The sequence below is a fragment of the Neovison vison genome, chromosome 4 (assembly GCF_020171115.1).
Source record: "Neovison vison isolate M4711 chromosome 4, ASM_NN_V1, whole genome shotgun sequence".
In the NCBI taxonomy this organism is placed as follows: domain Eukaryota; kingdom Metazoa; phylum Chordata; class Mammalia; order Carnivora; family Mustelidae; genus Neogale; species Neogale vison.
In genome coordinates this window covers 53,252,487-53,258,511 of record NC_058094.1, presented here as the reverse complement: position 1 = coordinate 53,258,511, position 6,025 = coordinate 53,252,487, and positions in this window count along the sequence as shown.

The window sequence follows — 6,025 nt, the reverse complement described above, 5'->3', positions numbered from 1 at the left end:
TTCACAGCAACTGGTTACAATATTAGAATCTTCTTAAATGAAATGGACTTGTTCAGTGGTTATTTCCTATCAGTTTGGGGGTACAATTTAAGTTCTGCTTATAATCATCACAGGCATAAGCTCGAAGCAACCCAGGTCAAGTGAGACTCCCTTGTCTTGCAAAATGAACTAAATTAAGTTTTGTTTATATGGCTAAACTGGTTTTGTTTGCTCAGGGAAATTTCGAGTCTTGTCTCTGTTTGTGTTTGATTTTAACATTGCAGTCTAGGGGTTCCTGGGTGGCTAAGTCAGTTGGGCGGCCGGACTCTTGGTTTCAGCTCAGGTCATGATCTCATGGGTGTTGGGATCAAGACCCACACTGCTTGTGCTCTGTGGGGAGTCTGCTTGAGATTCTCTCCTCCTGCCCCTCCCTGTGACCCCCCTCACCCCCACCATCACCGTTTGCTCATGCACACTCTCTCTCACTCTCAAATAAGTAAGTCATAAAAAAACAGTGCCATCTAGCTGAGGGAAACAGGGTTGAGATGAATGAAATATGGTATAACATAGGATAGGTTTAATAAAAATCCAAATTTTTAGGTTTGGCTGGCTTTAAGTGCCGTAAGTATTCACCAAATGCCAAATTATATCAAGAATAAATACAGTACAAGCCTACCAATGATTTATTTTGGAAGTTTTAAACCTGAACTCTATCATCAATTTCGTCTACATTATTTATCTTATTTTTTAAGGTTTTATTTATTTATTTAATGTTAGAGGGAGAAAGAGAAGGAGAGAGCAGGAGGAGGAGCAGAGGGGGAGGAAGAGGGATAAGTAGACTCTGAGGGAAGCAGGAAGACTGACATAGGGCTCCATCCCAGGACCCTGAGATAATGACCTGAGCCGAAATCAAGAGTCAGATGCTAAACTGGGCAAGGATGCTCCCCTACACTCTTTATCTTACTTAATGTAACTTCCATGCATTGACGTTGCATTAATAACTTGAAAACAAATGCAATTATAGAAAATCAAGAATAAGCCTACTATAATGCCAAATTCAGGATTGTGCAAAAATTCTCGTCTATCTTAAATTCCAACAAAAGAATATTATTTGGCCATAATGAGTGTGAAACTTAAGACTTTCACATATCTAGTTTTCAAAGCCCTTTAAGTATAAAAGCATCAGTCCTTTGGTGTTGTTGGGACATTCACTTTGCAGCAGCAGACCTATTAGAAGTGTTGTATAGGGGCCCGTGGGTGGCTTATTGGGTTAAGCATTGACTCTTGATTTCCATTCGGGTCACAATCTCAGGGTTGAGATCAAGCCCTGCATTCAGCAGGGAGTCTGCTTAAGATTCTCTCATCCTCTCCCTCTGCCCTGCCCCTCACACTCTTTTTCTCAAATAAACAAATAAATCTTTAAAAAAAAAAAAAAAGAGGAAAAAAAAAACCCAAACTGTTTCATTGCAGTTGGTTGCTAAGGGGAGGATTTTAGATAGTGCCCAAATTCCAGCAGGTAACTGAGATATAAACACTTGCATGTCATCACTGATATTTTTAATAGACAGCAAAATATGAAAGTTGCTATTTCAAAAATTAGTCCCATACTACATTTTCTGAGTGATTTGAACTTCTTTCCTAAATCCTGCTGAAAGAAAAAAAAAGTTTCTCTTTTGCAGCAGTTTTAGCATTATTTTATAGCTTTGTTTTCCCTGTTGCTCCACATTTTGCTATTTTGAAAACTCGACTTTTCCATATGTCATGGATAATGGCCAATTGTGTTGCCTTCTGTGGAAATAAAGATAAGAAGTAAACAGTTGCTTTCCTAACAAAAGACTTGATTACATCTGAGTTGATTTTACCATAGTATTTTCACTACGTACTGTTATTTAGTGTCATGTTGGGGACATTTAGTACTCCTGACTTTGATGACCTTTCACTCCATTTTAGTGGATGGCAATGTGATAATAGCCTACATTAAATTTCTAACTTTGGAAGACTTTGGCACAGTGGTCCCCAAACTGGCCACACATTGGAATCACCTGGAAAAATACCGACGCCTGGGTTTCACCTGTCACCCATACACTATGACTTAGTGGGTCTGTGGTACAATCTTGGTATTGGGGTATTTAAAAACTTCCAGATGATTCTAACATGCAGCCATATTTAAAGAGGTACCACTCAGTTTAGAAGAAGTATTCCCAAAAGCTAAGTATTCCCAAAAGCTAAGCCAGAGTATCTTAGTAAAAAATTAGAAATATTACAGTTAACATGAAACTAAAAGTGTTATTGGTAAAATCTACATACTATTCTATTTCTAGGCAGTGATATGCTCATAAGTAGGTCTCTTGATTGTTTTTATGCTTGTATAAATAATGTTTTTAATAAATTTAGCCACATGGTCTGTAAATCAATATCAAAAGCTCTGAGATCTTGTGAATTCTCTTCATTTTGAGGTGTAATGAAGTAACCTATTTGAGCATCATATATGTTACTAGGTAAATAATAACAAAAGACATTTCTCTGAGGCTTTTCCTATGCCAAGGACATTACATATTTTAATTTATCTATCCCTCACAACTCTTTGAAGAATGTTCTATTATTATCATTATTCTTACAGCGAAGGAGTTGAGGGGCAGAGAAGTTAAGTAACTTGCCCAATGACACACAGCGAGTAAGCAGCAAATTGGAATCTGAACTAGGTAATCTGATTGCTCTTAGCCCCCATGTTCTCCCAAAAAGAACTTTTTGTTCTATCAAGAAGAATTGAGAATCAAAATTATATTCTAGACTGTTTCTGAATACTGCAGAACACTAGCTCCCTCCCCTACTTCTGGTTGTTCAAAAATCTTTTTCAAATCTAGCAACATGTAGCACCTGCTGAAATGATCATTTTGTCTTTCTCATTATCAGTGCAGTTCCACTTTTCCTGTTCCAAAAACAGAAACTGCTTATGACTTTGGTATAATAGAGCAATTATGTTTATTGAGGAATACATTTTATTGCAAGTCATATTATTACAACCTCTAAAAATAGCACCACAGAGTTTTAAAACTCTCCTTTTTTATGGGTTTATCTGGCTGGAGCCAAAAAAAATAAATAAAACCACACCTCGGTTATGATGCCTCTCAGACACGTGTTGATCAAATACCCAGGGGCAGAGAGGGACTTGGCCAAGTGGAGCTAAAAATATATATTTTTTTTGGTTGGAAATAACTTTAAACTTGCAGAAAAGTTGCAAAACCAAACTCTTACAAAGAAAAGACATATTAGCTTCTAGTCAGATCTGTCTATTAAGTTTTACCCGCGTTTGCTTTATCAATTGCTCTCACTAGTATATATACACGCAGACAAATACACATACTTTTTTTTTCAGTTTTTTAAATTAGATTGCATATATTATGGCCTATTACCCCCAAATACTCCAGGGTGTGTTTCCTAAGAATAATGATATTCTCTTGTATAATCCCAGTACACTTCTAACCTAATTTGCCATCTATATTTCAATTTGTTTTTTACTGGATTTAGTCATCACATATTTTGAATGTATAATCTAGAAAATTTCCACAGAGCCTTTCTTTGACTCTTATGACAATGACATTTTTGAAAAATTTGATCAACCCCACCCTCCTCCTCTTTTTCAATAGAACATTCTTCATTTGGAATTTGTCTCATGTCCCCCCATGATTAGGGGAATCCATATGCACAGATAGGGATTCTGGACTGAAAGACTACATAAGTGATGTTCCTTCTCAGGGTATCACAATTGAAAACACAGGTTCTTCCGTCCCTCTTTGGTGATGCTAGGGGTGATTCCCCAGTCAAGGAGCTGTCTAGTTTTTCCATGGCATAAACTTTTTTCTGCTAATAACTAATGAGCGATCTGTGGAGAGATACTTTAAGACCAAATATCCTTCTTCTAATCTAAATTTCCCTCCAGATTTAGCACCTACTGGCAATTCTTGCCTGAGCCAGTATTTACTGTGATAGTTGGAAAATGATGACTTTCCATTTCTAGCACTCCTTCCACAGGTACTGGCCAGCCCACAGCATTCTGCTATAAGGAAGACTCTTCTCTTTCTCCCTATTATCGTTATGGATTCAAGGATCCTTATTTTTCCTTCCATGGTTTATAAGTTATGATTTTTTTTCAATTATTTTACTTTTTCAAACTGTTGCAGTTTTAACTAAGGGAAACACCTCCAAGCTGGCTTCCATATTTTTGGTATTCTTCTATTATTTTTTTAAACACTTCCATCCTTTCTGATGTAATAAGATATTTCAGGCTCATCTTGTAACGACCCTAACCCCACATTAGAATTAGTTGTTTCTCCAAGGAACTCTCAGTCCTTTTAGTGGGTAATGACATTGGACCCCAAAGTCTGGGAAGCAGGTGGATTCATTCCTACTGAAGTGTCATTGCTTCTAAGCTCTTTGGGCAGATAGATCTGGGAAATACATGGGTGTATATACACATACACATAAATACATGTATACATATACCTCATAAATGCATTTGCAGACATGCATGTACGATTACATACACATGTGCACATATATATACACATGCCTTAGAAACCACAAATTTACATCTATCTCAATCCACTCTCATACGATTCATTCTTGCCTCCCTCATTCCATAGTTGCATGTTCCTCTTCCACAGTGAAAATCCTGGCCCCTAAAACACCAGCACATTTGTCATTTGCTCCAACATACATCTGAAAGAGTTTCATTATTACTTGGGCACAGTAGTCTCTATTCCTGCCTGTCAAAAATCGACTAGACCCAGTAATTCAATGCCCAGTTATTGACCCAAAAGGAAGGAACTCATATGTCCCCCAACAACCTTGTATGAGAATGTTTACAGCAGCTTTATTCATCAAAATATGTTGGGCCAAAACATTTTGGCCAAAAATAGTTGGCCAAAACCTGGAAACAGCCCAACTGTCTTAAGAGAAGAATGGATGAGCAAACGGGGTTATATTCACGCAACAGAACACTACGTAGCAATCAAAGAGCAAACCGCTGCTGCGTGCAACAATATGGATGAATTTCAGAAACACTACGCTGAGTTTAAAAAGGCAAACAGAAAGAACACATAATGTATGACTCCATTTATATGAAATTCAAGAACTGGCAAAAAATAATGTCTAATGGTGCACTTTTAGAGATTTTATGAGAAACAGACAAGTTTCTAACAGCCAGGTGTGGCCAAGGAGACAAAATAGAATAAAGGTTTAGCAAATGACCTTTCTTCATTCTCTACCACTTTGGGGCTTTGCACAAGTTACTCTACACTCTTTCTTCTTTTATAAACTGGAGATAATAATAGTATCTACCTAATAGGGTTGTTGTGTGAAATTACATTAAATATGGCAACACGGCACGTAAATCGTCTGGTAGAGAGTCAATGAGCTTGTCACACATAAAACATACAGTAGCTGTTAGCATCGGTATAGGACCTGTGCTTGTACATTGCCCTTCACAGGTATACTGCTGGTCCCTCATCACTAAGAACACTCAGGAAAGCAATACAGAAATATACATCGGGTTTTCCATATTCTTTGAGTTACTAATCCCTCTCCTAGAAAAAGTATCCAGCGCAATCAGATACATGCATAAAGGTAATATTTGCAAAATAATGTGATAACTCCAAACTGGGTTAACTTAAAAATAAAACCATTACATTATAGAATCATAGTAAATTATGGTATAGCACCTGTTGAAATGTGGAAGAATCTTTGTTAAACTCGCAAAAAGCAGAAGATAAAACAATATGAGCTCTGTGGCTACAGATGAATACGCTATGTTTGTGTGTACAAGTGATGGCTCATACTGTGTGACCTGGGAGCAGTTGACTTCCTCTTCCAGGCTCTAAAAAATTTCCTGGTTGTCTTTTCACTTAAAAAATGCATACTTTTTTGAATTAAAAATAACCTTTCTTTGTATAAAAACCCACACATTAAAAGAAAAGTATAATGGAAAACCCAAATGATGGAAGCCAAATGACTACTTGCTTCTGGTGGCGGTGGGAGAGGGCAGAAA